Below are 25654 nucleotides of genomic sequence, written 5' to 3'. Positions count from 1 at the left end.
GTTTGACGTAAAGTTGAGAAAAAGGGGTGTATTGTTTGTTGAAGAATGTTCGTTTGTATGGTGCCAATTTTCGGACGCAATTCTTACCACATAATTGCTATTTTGAGAGGATAAACAATTAATTTCATTACCTCCTCAGATAAAAGCTTTTCATTATAATATGAAAAAAAAAATTGCCATTTACGTTTTAAAATTGACAAATACGCAGTGAAATATTTCCAGTTTGGAGAACTGAATATTGCACTTTCAAAATTAGTTAAATAAATATTAGCAAAAAATGAGTGGCATTAGCTTGAAAAATTTTAAATTACAATAACTCAGTTTTTTTTCTCTTTTGCTTTGTCGAATAATTAAACAGTATGAGAAGAACAGTGAAAAAAATCTTTATTATCAACCAAAATATATTGCAAGTTTGTATTTTTTCCAAAAAATAGTGTTATTCTTAACTTTGCGTAGCTAAGATTAAATTAAAATAAGTCCGCAGATAATTTTAATCTTTGTCAATAAATTCCCCATTTTCTGTGCCTCCTGTGTAATTTGAATTCGGACCAAGTATCGTTAGAAAACCTTCCACGAAAGCATATTCTCCCTTAGTCAGACACTCTAGAATGGATTGACTGCTGCTTGCGGACCCCCAAATGACCAGGATTCCATGCTCACCATCGAAAGTTCGTGTTGAAATCAGAAAAAAATCAGTAACTTCATTTTTAGGTACTTCTTCGAATTTTACGATCTAGTTACTGTAACAGCTTCGCTATAAAATCAGCTACAACATGTGGCTTATAAAACACCCTATTTACGAACAATAATCACAAATATTCTGATAGTGCATTAGAGATGTATATAATCTATTTTTGCCATATTTTCGCTACATATTACATCGAACTAGTCGCCAATATGGGCTGGCAGACGACAGTTTTGAACACTGCTATTAATCCCTGCCATGTAAAATCGCACAATTTACTTTCCAGTTTATAATTCTGCATTGAGCACTATGATAATACCTCTAACTGTTCAATATAAGTTTGTGATTACGTAATCTCAGCTCGTCAATAGATGGCGGTAGAGATTTTTTTGCTTCTTTGTACGAAATAAAAGAAGTATTGTAATCACGAAAAATTCTGGGTATTATATTTCAACGAAAATATCCATTTTGACCGCTATCGAATGCAATTTAACGATGTTTTTGAGTGACATCTGTACGTAAGGACGGAATAAAGGATTCTTTTTCCCCAAACGGATTGTAAAATTGATTTAAAATGAATTCAGAAGAGATTTTTTTTTTTTTTTCGTAGCTTGTATTTGTGCACCTCCCTTTTTGGTTGCAATCGGCTTCAGTTTTTCAATTTTTATTTGATTTGTTTTTGCAAAGATAGCATTGTTAATGTTTCTTAATTTTCTCATGTTTATTTCAGTTACTTTGAGTTCTATTTCATAATTCCAATCAAGATTACTACTGTTTATTTTTATAAAAATAGTCTTGAATTAACATGCATAAAAGCGAAGGTGTCGGGGCACATTTACTGAAGTATTACTCAAGTAAATTTTACTACATAAATTGCTTTTCACTCAAAATTTATAAAGAATCTTGTATTAGCGAAAATGCTTCATTCAGAATGAATACTTTGGTTGTAAATCCCATCACCACACGGAACTATTTTGACCTAACTTAATTTGCCAGTTTGGCATCATCATTCTTACTTGAGTAAAAGACGAAACACCTTCGCATTTATTAATTATTGTTCATTGAACGGGAGTTGGTTTGTTCCCCTTGAAAAGTCAACTAATTTCTGATCAATAGCGATAATTACCTGTTTTTAATTATTAATTTCAATTTCTGTTTCAAAGTTTTAAATTTTGTTATTCATGATTTAAATTCAAGTCCCCGTAAAATGTTTTTTTTTTTTTTTTTTTCCATAATTTACATCCAAGTTGCTTTAAAACACAATTTTCGGAATTCAACTTCCTACATATGGGTTTCCTCTTTTTTTATACTTAATTTATATTAGGAGATACTAATAAATAAATACTAATAAATTTATATTAGGAGATAATATAATCAATATTTCTTTAGTAAATAAATTATTATTATCTTACTTTGCAGCTATTACGCAAGTATTAGAAAAACTTGTTATCGAACTAAGCGAATTTTAGATCAATCAACATTATATATACCCACTCTGTTACTCCGCTCCATGAGCTCAGTTTTTTTTTTTTTTTTTTTTTTTAATATATATTGGTAAATTATACATTATTTGCTTTCTAAATGATTGAATTGTGTTATTCTTATCTTCTGGTTAATGATTTTATAACTTTATTTAATATGCATGCAATAATTAAGACACAATAACACGCCAAATAAATACTAATTCAGAAGTCAAACAACAAAAATCAGCGTTATATTTACAAAATTTTCACAGGACTAGTTTCGATGGTTTTACCGAACCACCATCTTCAGCTGCAAAACCGCAAAATCGGTTTTGCAGTTGAAGATGGTGGTTCGGTAAAACCATCGAAACTAGTCCTGTGAAAATTTTGCGGTTTTGCAGCTGAAGATGGTGGTTCGGTAAAACCATCGAAACTAGTCCTGTGAAAATTTTGTAAATATAACGCTGATTTTTGTTGTTTGACTTCTGAACTGCATGCAATAGTTATAGAATTATCAACAATTTAAAAAGTGCGGCTAGGCCTATCTTTTTTTTATCAAATCAGCCATATTTGTTTACATTTGAAACTTAGCAGAATAGTGAATTCAGTTTCTGCACCTTCGGTGTCTTTTAGCCGAGTGGGACCAAAAGTAAACTTTCAGTTTTGTGCACCGAAAAATCTGCCTTCTTGCCTGCTAGCCGAATTGCTTGCTTTTGTGTAGAAACACTAATTTTAATTGTAAAAATTGCTTTTTTAATTGTTTTAACTGTAGCTGGTGTTTTATATTTTTCAAATATTTTGAGTTTTTTTTTTTTTTTTTTTTTTTTTTTTTGCCTTGCCGCGAACTGAGAACTGTATTTATTGAATGAGAAATATATCTCTAATGTGTTGCGAGGGAATACGTTTAAATGAAATGCAGCAAAAAAATGCGCATAATTTAATATTCCGTAGAATGAAGTCATGCGGTGGCCGCATAAGATTTTTGTTTTTTGATAAAAGAAACTGTGATGTCATATTTGTATATATGCAATAGTTCGTCGTGTTCGTGCACAGGAAATGTTACAAAGACTAACGCTATCTGTTTATTACATGAATTTCGATTCAGTCTGATTTATTAGAAACTTATACATTTTCTTTACTAGCCAACATAAAATCTAACAGATTTTCAAGAACTTCTATAAATTAGAGCCTCATACACAACTTACACTATATGAGAAATATATGTGTTTCACTCCCAGAATAATCCATTTCCAGGTTTCCCATCAAGGTGTTTTTTATATTTTGTTTTACTAACATTCAGCTTTCTTAATTTTTGCAATGAAATTGGCATTTTACCGATGCTTTTTTTTTTTATACACAATGATTTTTTTTAATGAATACAGGCAAACATATTTAAGCTTTTACTTTCTACATTGCATTTATATCGACACTATATATGTTTGCTGACACAGCTAAATTTGAACTTAGATTACACATTAGTAAGTATTCAACAAGAAAGATCGTTTACAAATTAAATGAAAATCAGAGTAAAAATAAATATCGTAAATTAATCAATTAATTTACAAAGAATCTAGTGCAGTATTTTATGCATGTCTAATAATATATTTGTAGAAAATAAACCCTCTTGTTGTCTACGTCTTTATTTATTTTTTTTAAAAATAAATTACCTCAATTTTCACCCAAAATAAATAGGTTTAAAAAAATGTACAGAAAAAGAAAAATAAGCGTAGTCCAGCGCAGAACCCAAAATCCAATATATTGCCGAAAATATATCTATATATCTAGAGATGAAAAGAGGAAGATCGACTCCCGTTCTTTCGGCCCTCACCCCCCTCCACAGCTTGTTCTGATTAGAACAGATCATTTAACTCCGAGACACAAACTTCCTCCCCCGTACACCCCCTCCGCCCTCTGCATGTTCGCCGATCCGTAATATGAAAGAGATCGGTTATGCAGAAAGAAACCACTGTGTCTGTTTTCAAAAAGAAAGGTTTTTTACGCTTTTTCTTTATACTTGCTTATAATTCGTTATTACGTAAGACAATGGTGCACAGTTTGTGTACACATAGGCCTATTTAAAATGTGTGAAGTCCACACAATATGTTTTGCTTAGCCAATAATAGGGAAACGTTCAAATTCGCGTAGGGAGGAAAAAAAAATACCTGAAAGGTTTCAGATTTTAAATTACGTCCAAAGGGGCGTTTTTTTTAACACTTTGTGTGTTACATTTATTTATTAAATATCACGTTCTTCGCACTTAAACCATAAAATTCAGTTCAACAGCAATATCGCAAAACAGTTTTAAATTGAGCATATCTTTAGAATTTCCGATATAGAGACTCACGCGCTGGAGATAAAAATTGTTTTTTCTGTACAACGTTGCCACGGCTCGCTTTGAAATCCTTGAGTTTGTTAATCAAAAATTCGTTAAAGTTTTACAAAATATGAAATCGATAATAAAACAAATTCCAAATTTCAGATTTGGGTTTCCACATGCCCATATTCTCAGTAGGATGATGTCATTCAAAATTCGATGGTTCTAGGTACCTTTGTTTTATCACAATGCGAGAAATATACATACATTTATGAAGATTTTTCATTATTTAATTTCTTTAAATATAATGCAGGACTCTAACATTTGGTGGCAACAGTTTGAAAAGTGAAACGGGCATTTATAGTGAACCAACGTAAAATCGCAAAATAAAAACAGTAGTCCTTCAGAGATAAAGCCCTGAAGATTCAGATTTTATATTACACCCAAAGGGGTTGTTTTTTAACGTTTTGTGTGTTTTACTTTATTTATTAAATAGCATGTTCTTTGCACTTAAAACATAAAATTTAATTCAACAGCAGTAACAAAAATAGTAATTTAAAAAGAGCATATCTTTAGAATTTCGGATACACAGTCTCGCATACTGGAGATAATTATTTTTTTTGTCCCTACAATGTTACCATTGCCCGGTCTGAAATCGTTGCGTTTGTTAATCAAAAATTCATTAAAGTTTTACAAAATATGAAATAGATTGTAAAACAAATTCAAATTTGGGCTTCGACATGCCCACATGCGAGTGGAGGACGACGTTATTCAAAATTTGATATCTCTAGGACCCGTTTGTTCACAGCGCGAGAAACAAACATTCAGTTATGCAGATTCTTCATGATTTAATTTCTTTAAATATAATAGAGGGCAATAATATTTGGTGGCAACAATGTGAAAATTGAAACAACGCAAAATGGCAAAACGAAATTAATAATACTTTTGCGCAAACTGCTCCTTTGGACTAAAAAAAAAAGAAACTCTTCTTTTTTTTAGTCCAAAGGAGAAGAAAAAGAAAAAGAAGAAGAAAAAAAGAAAAAGAAAAAGAAAAAAGAAGAAAAAGAAAGAAAAAGAAAAAAGAAAAAAAAGAAGAGAAAAAGAAAAAGAAATCTTAAAAAAAATCTCTTTAAAAAAAGAAACTCTTCTTTTTTTTTTAGTCCAAAAGGAAACCAAAATCAAAGTTTGGAAGAATTTTTCAATATCACGCAGATCGCAAGATTAACTGCCAAGAATAGTTAATTAAATGATATTTATTTTATTTCTGTTTTATTACTACCTAAAACAATAGGAAATAAATCTTGCTTGGGGGTAAAACGGAAATGAAATAATAATTTTCTTTCCATTCGGTATACATTATAAATATAATTTTAAGAGGTTCAGCAAAAGAAAACTACAATTTTAGTGATTCCCTAACTCATCAAGGTTTCAAGATTGCTGTAAAAATTATTTTAAAATTAAATTCGGTTATTTCAAGACAAAGACAATATTTGCTTCAAATTATTTTTCGATACAGTTAGATAGTAAGTAAAGCAGAATCAAATGTAAAGGTAACACACATGAAAACATTGAAATTGACCTTTCAAATGCATTGTTCAATATACCATTTACATGTTTATGTCGTTAAATTTTAAGGCTTAGAATGCAATAAAAATTTAATACTATAGCTTAAAAATAGCTTGCGAAACTCGGGCTTCGAGGTAGCAATTTTATCGAAGAAAATGCTGCCAAAGCTAGTTCAGCTAAACTCTATCAGAAATCTACCCGTAATCAGAAGGAGGGGGAAAAAAAAAATTGACGAGGACACCACTTTGCTTCCTTTTACGGACTATTAAATTACACATATTTTTGCTGCATTTCATTTAGACATACTTCTTCGAATTTCATTAGAGATATATTTCTCATTCAATCAATTCAGTTCTCGTTTCACGACAAGGCAAAAATATGCAAAAACTGAAAACATCTTAAAAATTGTTAAATGCAAAAAAATCCTAAAACACCAAATACAGTTAAAAACAATTTTTACAATTGAAATTAGTTTCTACGCAAAAACAAGCAATTCGGTCAACGGACAAGAAGACAAAATTTTCGGTGCACAAAATTGATATAAGTTAACTTTTGGACCCACTCGGGCAAAACGACATCGAAGTCGGTGCACCAACTGACTTAATTCTGCCACGAATTTCAAATGTAAAAAAGGGCGACTTGGACCTCAAAATATCTTCATTAAGAATTGAAAAATATAAAACACCAAATACAATTAAAACAAACTAAAAAAAACTATATTTACTATTAAAATTAGAGTTTTTACGCAAAAGCAACCAATTCGATCAGCGTGCAAGAAGGCAGATTTTTCGTTGCACAAAACTGAAAGTTTACTTTTGGCAAAAAGACACTGAAGGTTCAGAAACTGACTTAATTCACTATTTTGCTAAGTTTCAAATGTAAGCAATTATGGCTGCTATGGGAAAAAAATTAGGCTTAGCCGCACTTAAACAACATTTAAATTGTTGATAATTCTACAACTACTGCATGCAGGTTAACGAAAGGCATAAAAACCTTAACCGGAACAAAAAAACAATATAATTAAATCACTTTTAAAGCAAAAGACTCTTTTAAACCATCTTTTCTTGCTTTTGCACATGTCAAAAATTAAATAAATATAATACCATTCATAAAAAATTAATAATTTGATTTTTTAAAAATTTAGTAATTTAATTTAAAACAAAATCTGATGTGGATTGCTGCCATCTGCAATAATAAAAGAAAAGAGGTACACAACTAGATGCTATAGCAGTCCCTTACGCAAAATTTGAACGTTCTACGGCTAATCGTTTTCGAGTTATACAAGATATATACATACACACATAAGTACGCACGAAGGGACGAAGAAATCCCTTTTGTGTCCATTTTAAGTCCATTTTACAATCCATTTTGGAAAAAAGAGTCTTTTATTTTGTCAGTACGTACAGATGTCACGCAAAAAAAAAAAAAAAAAAAAATCGTCCAGATACATTTGGGAACGGTCAAAATGGATATTTCCACAAATATGATATTTTTCGCGATTACAATACGTCCTTTACTTCGTATCAGGAAGTAATGGAAAATAATGACCCGTTTTGGTGCAGCAAAGCTTTACAGATTCCATTCTTACGTTTACTACTTGTTTAAAAGGGGACTCATACACCTTAAAACCCACAAAATCTTCGAATATGTGACTGTTGCAAGAATTGGGATAACTTATTTATTTTAACAGCAATTACTTCCATTTTTTATAGCTGAATACATAATATAGCTGCTTTCGGAAATAGTAATCAGACAGTTTGTGTTGCCACAAATATTTTTATAATTTAATCCGCTTTGTGACAAACTTTTTCGGCATGTTTCCACCTTGCGCGCACAGTTTAAAATATCCTATTGCATAATTTAATTACATATTTAATACATAACTTTTATAACATTTGGAAACTACTGTGAACCAAAAATTCTAATAAATTCATGTTAAATTTTTATCTTATTTGGAGTTGAGTTTATAAAACGTATTTTATTAAAAAAATCTGTAATGTTTTCGTCCATAAAATTTTTTAATATTAAAATATTCATCAGATTTTTGGTTCACTTAGAAAATAGTGCCCATATGAAGAATTGCATCCAATTTCAAGTATGTACCGTTAGACATTTTTAAAATATCCTGCGTGCAAGGTGGAAACATGGCGAAATATTTTGTCACGAAGGGGATTAAATTACAAAAATATTTGTGGCAACACAAACTTTCTGGTTACTAGTTTCCAAAGCAACTATATTATGTAGTCAGCTGTAAAAGGTTGGAAGTAATTGTTTTTAAAATAAATAAAATATTCCAATTCTTGCAACAGTTACATATTCGAAGATCATGAAGGGTTTACGGTGTATGAGCCCGCTTAAGAAAGGTAGATCTGCCAATGTGAAGTAATAAAAATCAAAATATTTGAGAACAATTGTGGCACTCTTTCACATAACAAATTTGTCACCGGATGGAGCAGGGAAAATTTACTTTTTTCTTCATATACCACACGTACACATACACGTAATCCATATAGATTTTTTTTCATTCCCCAGTTCTACCGTCTGCGTTTGGCATTTTATAATAAACGCTATAGTAGTTCTCTTTTAGCTTTCGACGCCGAGGGGTCTTTTTCCCTCCCCCTTCTCCACCCTGACGTCTGTCCGGTCAGCGAAAAATGGATGAGCCAACACTAATCACAGAAACTTTCTCGGCCACTAGGATCGCTCCACAAGCGAAGAACAAGTGCAGTGGATGGCTCCAGATAAGTTTTTTTTTTATCTTCGCCCCCCCCTCACCTCCGTTTATTTGGATTTGTCATCTGGGACCGCTTCCGCAAAAAAACGATGGCATTTGGTTCGGACATGTTTGGAGAACGGTGGAATCACTGGACTGTGATGGACAGTTAATAGAACAAAGTTTCGGATGTTCACATTTATCTAGACCCTAACCTTGTTTTGTTCAAAGAAATTCCCAAGCAGTAATTTATCAGTGGCCAAATGAGACTGTCGTAAACCTTAGCGTAAACCTTAGCAATTTCGTAAACCTCAACGAATTAAGGAATGATTGTTTTCTATAAGCAACGCTTGGAGCCTGTTTACGATTTATATATAGAGAGAAATATTTATTAATTTCAATAACATACGAATCAAGGTTATTGTGGACCACATTATAATCCAAGTTATTTTGCAGATAAAAGGATTATCCATGTTGTTCTTATTGTGCACTGAAAAAAAAAAAAAAAAGACAGTCCTATATTTTCCGTTCTACTACGTAATTCAACTTGCGTTTTTTATGTCTCGAAAGCGTGACTTAGGATATGCATTAGATTTACAGGGGTTGGACAAAAATATGGAAACATTTTTAAAAAAACATGTTTCTTTGCTTAATATGGTGTAGGAAACCCGTTGGCATCCAAAACAGCTTGTAGTCTTCTCGGAATGGATAAATACAGTTCCTGTATGTGTGCCAAGGGAATATTATACCATTCTTCCTGCAAAACGGTGGCAAGTTCAGATAACGATGTTGGCGGTGGATAACGAGAACGCACTTTCCGTTCCAATGTAGACTACAAAGGTTCAATAATATTCAGGTCTGGTGACTGTGGTGGCCAGGGGAGATGGGACAACTCATCCTCGTGCTCAGAAAACCAGTCCTGGACAATGTGAGCTGTGTGAACAGGGGCTGTGTCGTCTTGGAAGACACCATCACCATCGGGAAACAAAGTTTGTACCATGGGATGAACTTGATCGGCCAAAATGTTCACATAAGTCTTGGCAGTCATGTGCCCTGACACAGTTATCATGGGGCTAGCAGAGAACCACGATATGGCTGCCCAAACCATAACAGAACCCCCGCCATGTTTCACTCTTGGCAACAAGCAGTCTGTATTATAGGCTTGAGATGGCGTTCTCCAGACGTAAACTCGGCCAGAAGTGGGAAACAATGTGAAAGAAGACTCGTCAGACCATATTACTCGCTTCCACTGCTCTATAGTCCAGGCCTTTATGACTTAAACACCACCTTTTCCTGTTACGGGCATTAGCATCCCTGATGAGTGGCTTCTCAATTGCAGCACGGCCAGCAATTCCCTGTTTATGAAGCTCCCTTCTAATTGTTTTGGTACTCACAGGGTTCGGTAACACAACATTCATTTCAGCAGTAACTTTTGCAGCTGTGGTCTTCTTATTTTTCGTCACAATCGCCCTTAATGATCGTCTGTCACGATCACTCAGGACACACTTTCGTCCGCGCTGTAATTTAGCAGAAGATGTTTTTCCGCTTTTCAAATATGCGGAATAAATCTTCGATACAGTACCTCTTGAAACACTAAACACCTCGGCTACCTTGCTTACGGAAGCACCTACCATACGTGCTCCTACAATTTGCCCACTTTCGAAGTCTGTTAACTCTGACATAATGCAATGACAATCTCACATAACAGTACTCCGACAACAACTGGACTGTTTAGCACATTTACGAAGTTGTATAGGTGGCGTCAGTAGTCAAAAACGCCAGCGCCACCTACATATTTCATTAAAATCAATCTTTCTTTTCAAACGTGCATTTCACAAGGTGTTTCCATATTTTTGTCCATCCACTGTATATACAGCATTGTTCTAATACACGTATTTTGACATAAAATCGCATTTTTTCTGAAATGGCATGTCAATTTTTTTTTCCATATTTCGATTCTACGACTCAAATTATACCAAACTTCGAAGTTTTGTAAAAAATCGCACGAGTAGTTTTTAAAAAATTAGCTCTTAAAATTTCAGCTCCTCAATGGTAATTGAATTTGGTATATAATTATTAATATCTCTTTTTTTATTATTAAACTTATTTGATTCTTCCTTTCCCATTTCGAAATTTAAGTTTATTCCAAATAAAATTCGCCCCTTTTTTTATGATTTATCTTTCAAATTTGTATTTTTGAATAAATTTTAAAATTTTGAATTATAATCTATAAATTTTTTGCCATCAACTTAAAGTTGGTGTGTTTCTAAGCATACCTGCGAAAAATTAGAGTCTTTTATTCAAAATTTTTGAAGATATACGTGAATATATATACTGGCGTGTTTTGAAATTTGGCAAATTTGTTGAAAGCTATAACAATATCAAATGTGGTTTAGGCACTTTGTTAAAATTATTTGAAAGTAGGAAAGAAGTAACCTTTTTTCCGTTTATGCACAAGGTAAAAAGGGAAAAGAAAATATGCTGCATATATTAAGAAGTTCGCCAAGTGAATTATTCTTGGCGCAAACTGGGAAAAAAAAAAAAAAAAAAAAGCAAGAATTTTTGAATTTCTCCGTAAATTTCGCACCAAATTTTACAAAATTTAATACTTAGGCATAATTCGAGTCGTAGAATTGAAATATGGGAAAATATTGGCATGTTATTGCAGAAAAAGTCGATTTCGTGTCAAAATACCTATATTAGAACAATGCTATATATAAATCTAATATATATACTAAGTCGCGCTTTCGAGACATGAAAAACGCGACTTGAATTTCGTGACAATCGGCCCAGCAGAACGGAAGATATAGAACTGACCTATTTATTAGTCCAAAGAGGCTTTGTCCCTGAAGGACTTTTGTTTACATTTTGCGATTTTGCGTTGGTTAACTATAAACGTCTGTTTCACTTTTCAAGCTGTTGCCACCAAATGTTAAGAGTTCTGCATTATATTTTAAAAAATTAAATAATGAAAAATCTGCATAAATGTATGTCTATTTCTTGCGTTGTGATAAAACAACGGTACATAGAGCTTTCCAATTTTAAATGAGGTAATCCTACTGCGAATATGGGCATGTGGAAGCCGAAATTTGAAATTTGGAATTTGTTTTATTAGCGATTTCATATTTTGTAAATTTTTAACGAATTTTTGATTAACAAACTCGAGATTTCAAAGCGAGCCATGGCAGCGTTGTACAGGAAAAAAAAAAAAAAAATTATCTCCGACGCGTGAGTCTCTGTATCGGAAATTCGAAAGATATGCTCATTTTAAAATTATTTTGCGATATCGCGGTTGAACTAGATTTTATGGTTTAAGTGCGAAGAACGTGATATTTAATAAATAAATGTAACACACAAAATGTTAAAAAAAAGCACCCCTTTGGAAGTAATTTAAAATCTGAAACCTTTCAGACTTTCTTTTTTATTTATTTATTTATTTCTTGCGCAGTATATACGAATTTTAACAAGCAGCAAAAATCAAATCCAACACTTCATCATTTATAATTTAAGTATCAGGAATACAGAAACATGATTCCAATAAACTTTGGATGTCGCGCCTAATTTTTTTTTTCAGGCATTGATGTTATATTATTGATACCATTATTCTGGAAGAATAAAAAAATCTGCAATACTTCATACATTCTTCAACATATTTAATTATTTACGTCCAAGAAATACAGCTAAAAGTGTTAAAATGCAGATTCTTCATTATTTAATTTCTTTAAATATAACACAGGGCAAAAATATTGGGTGGCAACAATTTGAAAATTGAAACGGACATTTAAAGTTTTCAACGGAAATTGCCAAAATGAAATTAGCAGCCCCTCTTGTCTAAATATGAATTCATCTAAGTTTCTACATCTGGATAGATAAGCAATGGTTTGTAATTAGTATCTCTCTGCGCTTGGCATCTGATACTGCCCAGTGTCAATTACCTGTGTGAGCTCTGTAAAAGCTGATAGGAAAACAAGAGACAAGAAATAGAGTTGCATCATTAAATATGCTCCATCGTTTAACCCCAGGCGCCTGCGGCGAGAGATAGGTCATAAATGAAACATATTGCATGCCACATTCCGACCGCACGAATGCCCAACGTTTAAAAAGACTGTAACAGGGAAGTCGCCTTAATTGAGTTTCCATGGCGACCCCAATAGCACGCAAAACAAAACGATTTGTTTTGTGCCAAGACTGTCACGACAGGCACCTCTGATTGCCGGACCAGATAAAAGGTGAGGATGGCCATCACTTTGCCGGATGACTGATTCGATACAGTTTACAGAATGCAATCGTTAAAATTCGCAGCACCAGAATCGTCAATTGGTAGGTAATACACTGTCGCTGACAAATCATTCTGTCAGACAGTGAAGCCGAGCTTTTTCTAATTTAAGCTTTTACAGAATATGAATCTTTCGTGTGGGTAGCTATAGCATTTCCTGGATTCAAATGCCAAACATGTATTCAACATTAGCCGCTACGCCAGCCGTCGCCTGGCTTTTAAATGTACCAGAAAAGTGCCTAAATGAACGCCAAACATTAAACTTAAAAACTGCGCAGAATTTTACTCTTCAGAACAAACTTATCAAAAAAAAAAAAAAAAAAATCTGAAAGCTTTCAGACTTTACATTACGCCCAGAGGGGGCATTTTTTTTTAACGTTTTGTGTTGTAGAGTCATTAGGAATTTTTTTGAAGCCAGAGAGATGAAAAAAAGAAGCAACCGCCTTCGCAGGGAATCGAACCACGGACCTCTGGAATACCGGCCCAGCGTTCTACCGTTACGCCACGAAGGCACGCTAGGGAAGTGGGAGAAATACCTTATAGTGTAATATCTTTATTTATTATTTATTCGCACTTACACCCCAAAATTCAACTTAACAGCAATATCCCAAAATATTTAAAACAAGATATCTTTAGAATTTCCGATATAGAGTCTCGCACGCTGGAGATAATTTTTTTCCCCGCGTACAGTATTGCCATTCCTCGCTTTGAAATCGTTGAGTTTCTTAATTAAACATTCGTTACAAAATATAAAATGGATAATAAAATAAATTCCAAAATTGGGCTTCCAGATGCCCATATTCGAAGGAGGATAACGTCATTCAAAATTTGATGGCTCTAGGTACCGTTGTTTTATCACAATGCGAGAAACATACATACATACAGATTCTTCATTATTTAATTTCTTTAAATATAACACAGGACGATAATATTTGGTGGAAACAGTTTGAATAGTGAAACAGATATTTACAGTGAATCGACGCAAAATACCAAAACGAAATTAATAGCCCTTCTGAGCTAACACTCCTTAAGGAAAAACAAACAAATAAAGAAAAAATTCAATAAAAATGCATTACGTATAAAAAAATTACAATGAAATAAGCAATATCCCTTAATACAAAAATGACATACAAGTGCTGATATCAGCAACAATGGCTGCGTGCCATTCTTGGATATGATGAGATAGTGTTCGTGTATTTAATTATGGCAAAGCACACTAGGGCTATCTGCCTAAGGAGGGATGCCTTCGTGGAGGACTTTCTAAGGGAAACTGGCTCGTATACACGTTACACATGGGGAAAACCACGAAAACACCCATGCAGCCAGCCCGTTCGCAGGATTCGAACCGCGGACCGAAGTACCAGTGTTCAGCGACTTTACCGCTCGGCCGCTGGTGGACGATATGATGAGATGAGATATGGCAGAGAATTAACGATTTGATGCGATTTCATCAAAAACATAAATACAAAAACAAAAAAAAACAAAAAAAGACTGAATTCGAATTTTGAAAAAAATCGCACTGGCTCTTGTCTAGATGCACCTTTGTACCAAATTTCGTAACCCTGGGTCCATTAGCTTGTAGAGTCCTTAGGATATTTTTGGAAGCAGGAAAATTGAAAAATTAGCAAACGCCTTCGCCGGGAATCGAACCACGGACCTCTGAAATACCGGCCCAGTGTGCTGAACCACTACACCACGAACGCACGCTAGGGAAGTGGGAGAAATATCTTATATACTCCCCTTTTTAAAGGGCGACTAGGGGGACCTAGTCGCCAAATCCTGGGTGCGGAGAACCATCATCCACAACCCTTTTAGTTCGGGCGCCAATTGTAGCGTCATTAGGTTGATTGGAAGCAGAAAAGATGAAAAATATGCAACCGCCTTCGCCGGGAATCGAACCACGGACCTCTGGAATACCAGCCCAGCGTGCTACCGTTACACCACGAAGGCACGCTAGGGAAGTGGGAGAAATACCTTATAAGCTTGCGCGCAGCACGAACGAAATACACAAACGGACTCTTCCTTTTATATATATATATATAAATCTACGAACAATATGTGTCGCGAAAAAATAAACGTATCAATTTTTTTAACTATTCGGTTTTACTTAAGTGTACTAAAATATTATAAAACAAATAAATATCTCAAAGGTTTCAGATTTTACAACATTCACCCAAGAGTGTTTGTTAAGATTTTTTATTCTCTCGCTGAGCCCGTAGTCTATCAGTCTGCACTCACTGCTGCTAACCTTTTTTCCCTCCCTTTTTTTTTAGAAGGACTGAATATGTGAAAATTCTTCTGAAAGAAGCAAAAAAGATATATAATATTTAGCAGGATTGTAGTGCAACATATCAACACTTCATTAGCCCCAAAAATCAAGTCCATGTAATTTAAACTTAATGTAATGAAATACTTTAATATTATTAGTCCAATGGGATTTGAATCCCAAAGGACTATTAGTTTCGTTTTGGCATTTTGCGTCGGACTCATAAATGTCGGTTCACTTTTCAAACTTTTGCCACAAAATGTTAGAGTCCTGCATTATATTTGAAGAAATTAAATAATGAAAAATCTGCATAAATGTATGTATATTTCTCGTATTGTGATAAAACAACGGTACATAGAGTCATCGAATTTTGAATAACGTAATCCTCCAACGAATATGAGCATGTGGAAGACCAAATTTGAAATTTGTTTCATGATCGATTTCCTATTTTTTAAAACTTTGACGAATTTTTGATTAACAAACTCAAGGATTTCAAAGCGAGCAATGGCAACGTTGTGCAGAAAAAACATTTTTATCTCCAGCGCGTGAGTCTCTGTATCAGAAATTCTAAAGATATGCTCGTTTTAAAACTATTTTGCGATATTGCTGTTGCACTGGATCTTATGGTTTAAGTGCGAGGAACATGATATTTAATAAAGAAAGGTAACACACAAAATGTTAAAAAACGCCCCTTTGGACGTAATTTAAAATCTGGAACATTTAAGATTTTTTTTTTTTTTATTAGTTTTATTAGTTCAAAAGCGACGTTAATCTCCAATGAGATATTCGAAACGGCATTTTGCGTTGAATGAGTACAAACGATGTTTCATTTTCAAATTGGTGCAATCGTTTGAACTCAACTATTTCAAAGCAAGCAGTGGCAACGCTGTACAAAAAATGATTTTTCATTGTCGGAAGCCAAATGATTGTTCATAGAATTGTCTTAAAATCGCTTGAAAAAAGTGTCGTATCAAATACTCGTCGTATAAAATAGTCAGAAATCGTAACACATTTTTTTAACGGAAATTAAACGTCAGGTTTTCCAAACACTGTGTTACATATTTTTAGCTCTGTTTAAGATCAAACAATATGCTAAATGTGGTTATTCCCTAAACTTTTAGATCTATTTTGACATAACTCACCAAAAAACACTTGAAGAAACTATGGAAGAAAGTGAGTTCTTCCCTAAAAGGTTTTTGTCCGCGAATGTTTTTTTCCCTCTCAGCAGGATCGTCTCAAACAGGTAAAAAACTTGGCGGAAAAGTTCAAAGATTATAACCGGAAGCCCTGATCACAATGACTCCCCCCTTTGTAGTTTAAAAGCGTTTTTGAGACTTCTTTTGGAAGAGTACCTATGATGAGTAGCATGAAAGGTTATTTTTATCTAATCAAATAAAGGTATCTTGTTTGAAGATAGGAACATTACTCAGCACCAGATGGCAGTCACTTCAGATCGCAATAACTGTTGCCATTCTCGACAGACTAATATTATTGAAAACATACAATGTGACAAGAATTGTCGCTTTCTGAATCTTTGTAATTCTCAGCGGGGAATTTTTTTAACTTAAATAAATTGCGGTGTCGTCTTTTTTGCCAATATAGTCAAAAATCAAACAGTTTAACAAAAGCTTTTTTTGCACAAACGTAAAGTTCGCCATGTATAAAAAGAATTCTGCTATCTGAGTATCGCCAACTTTAACAGAGGAAGAAAAAAAATACAAAATTCGTAGAAAAATATGAATGTATATTTTGTGTTCATTAATATCATTTATTATAAAGTTACAGTGAAATTTCCACTAGCTCTCTTTCTTTTAATTGTAAGTTTCTGTTCTTTCAGTCACTGATGCAATATAATGGATGTAATGGAGCCACCAAAAAAACAAGGAATAATAATAATATAAAAGAAAATTTGAAAGGTTTCAGATTTTAAATTACGTCCAAAAAAACGTCCCTTTTTTTTTTTTTTTTTTTTTCATTTCGTGTGTTACCTTTATTTATTAAATATCATGTTCTTCCTACTTAAACCATAAAATTCAGTTCAACAGCAATATTGCAAAATAATTTTAAAATGAGCATGTCTTTAGAATTTCGGATGCACAGGCTTGGCAAACACATATCTTGAATGATGCTTTAATAAAAATATTTTAATATTCAGCTACATTTTTGACCTTCCCCCATTTTTCTCCTTATTATTATTTTTATACTAAGTGATTCGAAATATCTATAAGTCACTTCAGAACCTTTAGTATTCGGAATCGAGAAATTTTAGGATGCATTTTGCCGTTAGTTTGCGTTAGCATTTGTTTCTCAAAGCCCAGCACTACTAAGATGTGTTGGTGTTTCTTTTTCTGCAACAGAAAAAGGAAAGATGACACCAATATGAAAGTTCTTTGTTTGTCCAACCAGTTAAAATGTCACGGCTTGTTAAAAGTAAAAAAGGAGATATCGACTGACGAGATGACACAAGATGCAGTACCCAACCGATAGAGACGAGACAACAACGTTGCGATGTCAACCAGATGCTCACACACGACGACTGGAAGGATCCTGCCTTTCGATGCTCTTTTTAGGATGGCCTAGAGGGAGTTTCTACTAATTAATGCTAAGCTAAGTTGTAGCGAGCTGATAAGGTCTGCGGCATCATAAGACAAGTTCTGAGTGCGATAATTGTTGGATTTGGTAATGTACATCATAGCTTTGGAACAATAATTCAGGTAATTACGGTAATAATTAAATTTATAATTTTCAGAAAATTACTTAACCCTTTCATTACGAGTGAGGTTTATAGAAAACATTAGTGACAATTTCTAGACTTTTTGTTTTAGTTTAATTTGTTTTTCTCCCTCGCACATTCAGGACCCAATTTATAAAACTAGATCCCCCAGACCAAATTTCTTAAGCAACCCCTTCTCCTCTAAATCTTTTCAATGTAGGTAACACGTAAAGTATTTGACTAAAAAACGTAAAAATTTACCGTTTTCCGTTTTTAAAGTTGTAGAGACATTAGGGGTTTTTTTTTGGGGGGGGGGGAATCAGGATACTTGAAAAATGAGCAAGGCCTTCGCCGGGAATCAAACCACGGACCTCTGGATAACGCGCACAGCATGCAGACCACTACACTACGAAGGCATGCCAAGAAGGTGGGAGACATACCTTATAAACTCCCCCTTTTAAAGGGCGACTGAGGTTTTTAGGGGACCCAGTCGCCAAATCCTGGGTGTGGAGAATCATCATCCACCACCCTTTTAGTTCGAGCGCCACTGTAGAGACATTAGGTTTTTTTTTTTTTTTTTTTTTTTTTTTTTTTTTTTCCTTTTTTGGAAGCAGAAGACTTGAAAAATGAGCAACGCCTTCGCCAGGAATCGAACCACCGACCTCTGGAATACGCGCCCAGCATACAGACCACTGCGCTACGAAGACATGCTGAGAAGGCCGGGAGAAATACCTTATAAAGTTATTAAAAGAGCATTTTGTCTTTCTCTGCTTTTCGGCTTCATAATTTCAATTTATTAGCATATTCTTGCGCTCGTATAGGTTCGTAATATATTGAATGCATACACAGGCGATGACAAATTTATTTTACCAAAAGAAACACTTTACAGTACTAGAACTTTCGACAAAAATACTCGTACAGCTCTTCTCAGGATCGTAGAGCACACAATCAATAGTTATACTTCAAGGTACTAAGAACGTTGAACACAACGCAGTGCAAAGCATCTAAGACGAAGCTTTCATGAATATCTCAATATTCCGAATTCAGCTCTGAATTAACAATTCAGAACTGATGCTCCCTTCGGGCTTATATAGTTTTCTCCCAACGGCCGAGAAAACTCTAGTACTTTCCACTCCTCGAAATTACTGGAAAGCACATGAGGGTTGGATACGGTTAGACTTACATGCAGGGGTTAATTACATTTAGTCAATTACAGTTATACAGGAATCGGATCAAAATGTCACCAAATAGTCGCCAAGGTTGGCGACTTACGGCGATTTTTCGCAAAATTTGGCTACAAAAAAAGGTTGCCAAAGCCATCTCCAGCATTGCGATGTCTCGCTAATTTAGCGCTACAGCCATTTACTCATTGTTACACAGATATGCCTCCTGTAATTTATTTTTCCAGCAGAGCATCATCTCTTTCAAGCATTTCATATTGCATTATGCAAAAGATACGACAATTTCATATATATTTTCACTAAAATTATTTACATCTATGGAAATTTCATAACAATATTAGCTTGATATGTTGAAGATACTATAGCAATGAGAACAAGCTTTTGCTGAATACTTTAGTATCTTCAATGTTTGTTTTCCGTGTTATTTTATCCAATATAGCTTGATGTATTTATATTTTATCACAAAGCTTCATTTATTGTTAGAATGAAAAGTACAATTGCGTCGTTCATAGTGTGCAACTTAACAGAAACTGGCTTAACAGAAATGGACTTAACGGAGATGGACCGTCTTAACAGAAACGGATGAAGCAGAAACGGACGTTAACTGAAATGGAGTTTTTGCCCAAATAAAGTAGAATTTAGCAGATTCTCCAACAGAAGACTCCAAGAATTTTCACAAATAGAGACTTCAAAGATTTCCTATAAACTGTAAAGAATCTGCTTCTTTTACGATACCTGTTACAATTTTGGAATCCACAGATCCTTTGAAAGGAGATAGGACTGTCGGACAAAGCGTGAACCAGAATGGGGAATGGAACACAAAGAAGGCGATGGACCAGTGGTCAAGATGGGAACAGTCAGATAAAGCACGGTCTCTTCCCTTTTGTGAGACCGACGCGCGGGGTGAGAAAGTTTGTCATGGATTTGTACCCTTCAATGTATGCCCGTTGACCTCTTCTTTGACTATTTCCATGCACCCCGTTGGGGTCAGCTTCCTGTGTAATGAGGATCGGTGGGCGAGGAAGTGAAAAAAAAATCTTTTCATAGGTGGTGTGCATGAGAACGGTGTTATAGGTACAACGAAGATATCTACCATTATGGGAAATGGACTTTACGATAGTATAGCAAGCCGACAGAATGGCTTTTCTCATTTCAGCCAGGTGCTGGATTTTGGATTACCACAGCCTAGAAAGCCATAAATACATAAAGAATAACATAATAAAATTAATATAAAATATTTAATTAAAAAATATGGAAGGTTTCTGATTTTAAATTACGTCCAAAGGGGCTCTTTTTTAACATTTCGTGTGTTACCTTTATTTATTAAATATGTTCTTCGCACTTAAACCATAAAATTCAATTTAACAGCAATATCGCAAAATAATTTTAAAATGAGCATATCTTTAGAATTTCCGATACACAGGCTCACGCGCTGGAGATAAAAATGGTTTCTCTGTACAACGTTGCCATTGCTCGCTTTGAAATCTTTGAGTTTGTGAATCAAAAATTCGTGAAAGTTTCACAAAATACGAAATCGATCATAAAACAAATTCCAAATTTCAAATTTGGATTTCTAGATGCCCATATTCGCAGTAGGATTACGTCATTCAAAACTGGATGGATCTAGATACCGTTGTTTTCCCACAATGCGAGAAATATACATACATTTATGCAGATTTTTCATTATTTAATTTCTTCAAATATAATGCAGGACTCTAACATTTAATGGCAACAGTTCGAAAAGTGAAACGGACATTTATAGTGAACCAATGCAAAATCGCTAAACAATCCTTCAAGGACGAAGCGTCTTTGGACTAAAAATCGGAAAGATTTCAGAATTTTAAATTACGTCCAAAGAGGTGTTTTTTTTTTTTTTTTAATGATTTGTGTGTTACCTTTATTTATTAAATATCATGTTCTTCGCAATTAATGCATAAAATTCAATTTAACAGCAATATCGCAAAATAATTTTAAAATGAGCAAATCTTTAGAATTTCCGATACACAGGCTCACGCGCTGGAGATAAAAATGTTTTCTCTGTACAACGTTGCCATTGCTCTCTTTGAAACCTTTGAGTTTGTTAATTAAAAATTCGTTAAAGTTTTACAAAATATGAAATCGGTAATAAAACAAATTCCAAATTTAAAATTTGGGCTCCCACATGCCCATATTCGCAGGGGGATTACAATATTCAAAATTTTATGGCTCTAAGGTACCGTTGTTTTATCGCAATGCGAGAAACATACATACATTTATGCAGATTCTTCATTATTTAATTTCTTTAAATAGAATACAGGACGATAATATTTGGTGGCAACAATTTGAAAAGTGAAACAAAGCTTGTAGTGAATCAGCGCAAAATGCCAAAATGAAATTAATAGTCCTTCTGTGCAAAATTGTGCCTTTGGACTAATAAAATAAGATAAAATAAATATTTGAGCAAATTAATTTTTAGTAGGAAGAAAAAAAAGTTTTTTTAGCCCGAAAGGACTGATATATATATCGAGACTGATAACCCGTTAGTCTCCCAAACAGTCCACGATAAACGGGGAATCACTTTTCAAATTGCTGCCTCCAAATACTATCTCCTGTATTATTTTATTAAAGAAATTAAATAATGAAGAATCTGCATGTATGTACGTATGTATGTTCGTCGCACAGTGAGAAACGACGATACCTAGAGCCATGAAATTTTGAATACGGTTGTCCTCCACCTGAACACGTGCAGTTGGATGCCTGAAATGTGAATTTCTTTATATCTTTATGTGAAATTCTTTATATTTTGTAAAACTTTAATACATTTTTGTTTAACAAACTCATCTGAAAGCAAGCAGAGGCAACGATGTACGGAATAAAATTATTTTTATCTCCAGTACGTGAGATTTTCTGTCGGAAATTCTAAAGATATGTTGTTTTTAAATATTTTGTGGTTTTGCTGTTGAATTGAATTTTATCTGGAGGAAGAACGAAGAACGTAATATTTAATAAATAAAGTTAACACACAAAACATTAATAATAAAAAGACCCAAAAAACTTTTGTAAGCCATCTTTACTAAGTAGTGTGAACATTAATTAACATGATGAACTGGAAAAGCTGGAAAAAATAGAAAAACATTTATGCAACAGGTTAACACTGCATCGGAAATTCTAAACATGTGATTCTATGCTGCTTTTGAGATTTGGTACGTCTGACATACGGTAAGTGCGAAGAAAATGGTGCTTAACAATAAAGCTAGCAGGAAATAGATGCTACAGCAGACTACGAGCTCAGCGAGGATGCAAACAACCTTAACAACATCTTTTGGGCAATCGTTAAAATCTGAACTGTTTCAAACTTTTTTTTTTTTTTTTTCATGTGTGTGTAAATTTAACAAATTTACTTTAAATTTTAAATTCTAAATTTTTTTTTAGAAAGTCTGTTGCACGGAAATTTAATTTGTAGTAAAGTATACGATTAATCAAACAATAACTTCTTTTTTTTTAAAAAAAAAAACTCATTTGTACATTCATTTTTTAATTATTAAACATTTTCTACATTCTAATTGCAATACTAACGTTTACATTTTAAATCTACGTTCATTCATTTATCAGCTTTCCCATCGTTTTCTGCCTTTTGTAACTTAGACCGCACAATGATTCAATAAGAAAAAAATTTTGAGTTGGCATATACACATACTTATCCACCTGTATTACCATTATTTTTTTATTGTAGGAAAGAAATATCTTACCAAAAAAAATAGACGGAAAATATTTCAACTTTAGAAAAAAAATTAAAAAAAAAAAAGATAATCCCGAAAGTTGTAAGTATACTCGCTTTCTATATAGTTTGTGTATTTTCCTGTTCGATTTCGAACCGCTGCGATTGACAAATCCTGAGAGGAAAACCCCCTACCCTGCAGGGGAACAGGAATTTAACATTTACCCCTATCACCATTCGGTGATCCCCCCGCGGATATCACTTAGTGTTTGGGGAATGAATTATTGTTCATATCTTCCTGACCCGAGGGGTAAAGATCGTGGCGGTTGAATGCTGTGGGAGGACAGGACTTAGGGGAAGAGATTACTTCCCAACCTGTTGGCTTAATCTCGTTTTCAAGAGTTCTGGTCGTTTGACGCTGAGGATGCCTTGACGAGTTGATATTGGCAGATACCAGCATCTCACGGACTGTGCTTTGGATACAATCCCCGTTCACTTTTTATTTCTTCTTTCTCTCTTTTATTGTGCGAAAGCTGGAGTGGTATCGGTATCTTTAAACGGAATCTATTCCCACCGATTCGACAAAACAGATTTCGTTCTTCCCATCCTGCTCCACTAAAAATTGGAAATAATTTTAAAATTGAAGAGTCGTACGTCATTGCCTGATAATCCAAATCTCTTGATATTTATTTTGCGAAAGAAGGGTCTTTTTCCCCCATTTTAACTACGAGGTATTGTATCGAAAAGTTATTAGTTCTCTATTCCTTTTGGTAGTTAGGCATACACATTAGAACTATGTGCTGGAAGGGCAGTGTATGAAAGGATCTGGATTGCACTTGTCAATAAAATATGAAATCTAAGAACAAAATGATAATTAATATTCTGGAATTTCGAGAGAAATAAATCCATCAATGTCTAATATTTTAAAGCTATTTAAAAAGGTACTTTCGCACTTTAATAAGCTATACATTATTGGATATGTTATATGAAAAAGCATCTCAAAATTTTAATGCATTTTGGTGCAAAGTATGCTTGCTCAGCGTAACATTAAGCACTGAGCCAATAAATTTAAAACGAATTTCAAGAAAGACAAATAAAATAAATCAACATGCTCTCTAAATTGCAGAATTAAATTATTATATTTTATAAATTACATTGCTTCAAATAGTGTTTGAATTTTCTTATTAATATTCTTACTTCACAAAATAGCCGAAACAGTATAAAGCCAAAGTATGCACTGCAACTTAAATTTAACAAACATTCTCTATTCGTAAAAGGAAATTAAAAGCAAATTTAAATTAAAATTAAATTTAATGCAAGCAAATAAATGATGAATGCTGTTGCGAACTAATGTACAATATCATTTAAATTCTGAGAGCTTATGGAAATCAAGTGCAAGTATCAAATTCATGAATAAATATAAAATTCTAAAAGTTATTTAATCCTAAAAAATTATTTAGAAAAATGCATAAGTGAATGATGTTGAGCAGGCAGTAGACAGACTTATCAAGTGGAAGTTGCCTCCAAATCTAACTCTTCAATCATTCAATTCGTGTTTCGTCATTCATGTAGGCAAGAGTAAAAGTCGAACCAAAAGTAATACCAAATGTGATGAATTACTAAAAAGAAATTTAAACAAGGGGAATTTTGAGAAATTAGCAATTAAAAGACAAGAATTGAAATTAAAAAATTAAAGTCTGTCTCCTGCCTGCTCAAAATGCAATTCACTTATGCATTTTTCTAAATAATTTTTTAGGATTAAATAATTTTTAGAATTTTATATTTATTCATGAATTTGATAATTGCACTTGATTTACATAAGCTCTCAGAATTTAAATGGTATTGTAGATTAGTTCGCAACTAAATTATAAATATTTATTTATAAATACTAATTTATAAATTATTCATTTTTATTATAACTTTTATTAAATTAAACGTGTTTCTAAATAAAGGAGTAATACAAGGAAATAGAGTCAAGCACCTAACATTTTTTACTCTTAAATTTATCCCTGAAGGCATCAACTGAGCTGTCCACTTTCCTTCCACAGTCATTCCAAATAAATAGGCCATCCGAATGTATCTGGGGTTCCGCGTTTTTATCAGGTCCACAGACGCGAAGATAAATTGGATCCCTTTTAACGCTCTGTGAAAGAAGAGGGCATAAAATAAACGACTGTTATCTCGACAACTGTAGGTCATTTATTTCATTATCCGGAAAAGTCCATTCTCTTCTGAGTTGACTAAAGGTGATACTTTATTGGGTAGAAGGCAGCCTCCTCATTATGTGTGAGAATTTCTCTTCATCAAATTAATCCCCGAGACTTGAAGGGAACAAATATTTTATTTCTTTGATATGTAATTGTTAATATTAATATACGCATAAATTGTTTTAATAAGGAACCTTTAAGCAGATGCAGTTGTTTAATAGTACGTTTATTCTGTATTTATCCTTTTTAAAATTTGATATTCAGTCGTTTTTCAATATGTCGGATAAATTTAAAATATCGAAATGTACGTATCACTTTTCAAACTATTGTTACCAAATATTATCACCCTGTGTTATATTTAAAGAAACTAAATAATGAAAAATCTGCATAAATGTATGCATGTTCCTCGCATTGTGATAAAACTACGGTACTGTAACAGCTTTAAATAATATTAAAATCTTGTAGTTTAAATAATTTAAATAGATGAACATTAAGGTATTTGTGAATGGCAATATTTGAAACCAGACTCGAGTGCCACATGCGACTCTCGCATGAAGAATGTAATTTATTTTT

General features: G+C 33.4%; 1 protein-coding gene and 1 non-coding gene across 2 annotated transcripts in view; both read right to left on the bottom strand.

The window, feature by feature from the left end:
* The window catches only part of LOC118186352 (histone-lysine N-methyltransferase MECOM-like), a 523759-nt gene that overhangs the window by 393040 nt on the left and 105065 nt on the right, over positions 1 to 25654 (bottom strand). The gene's annotated exons all lie outside the window — the stretch shown is intronic.
* TRNAT-GGU (transfer RNA threonine (anticodon GGU)) lies at positions 14896 to 14967 on the bottom strand. The gene has a single exon. It is a non-coding gene; the product is annotated as a tRNA-Thr (tRNA).

This window comes from Stegodyphus dumicola, chromosome 6, assembly GCF_044657685.1.
Source record: "Stegodyphus dumicola isolate Sdum_Otavi_A_Nest chromosome 6, ASM4465768v1".
Lineage (NCBI taxonomy): Eukaryota > Metazoa > Arthropoda > Arachnida > Araneae > Eresidae > Stegodyphus > Stegodyphus dumicola.
This window is presented reverse-complemented; position numbering and strand designations above follow the sequence as displayed.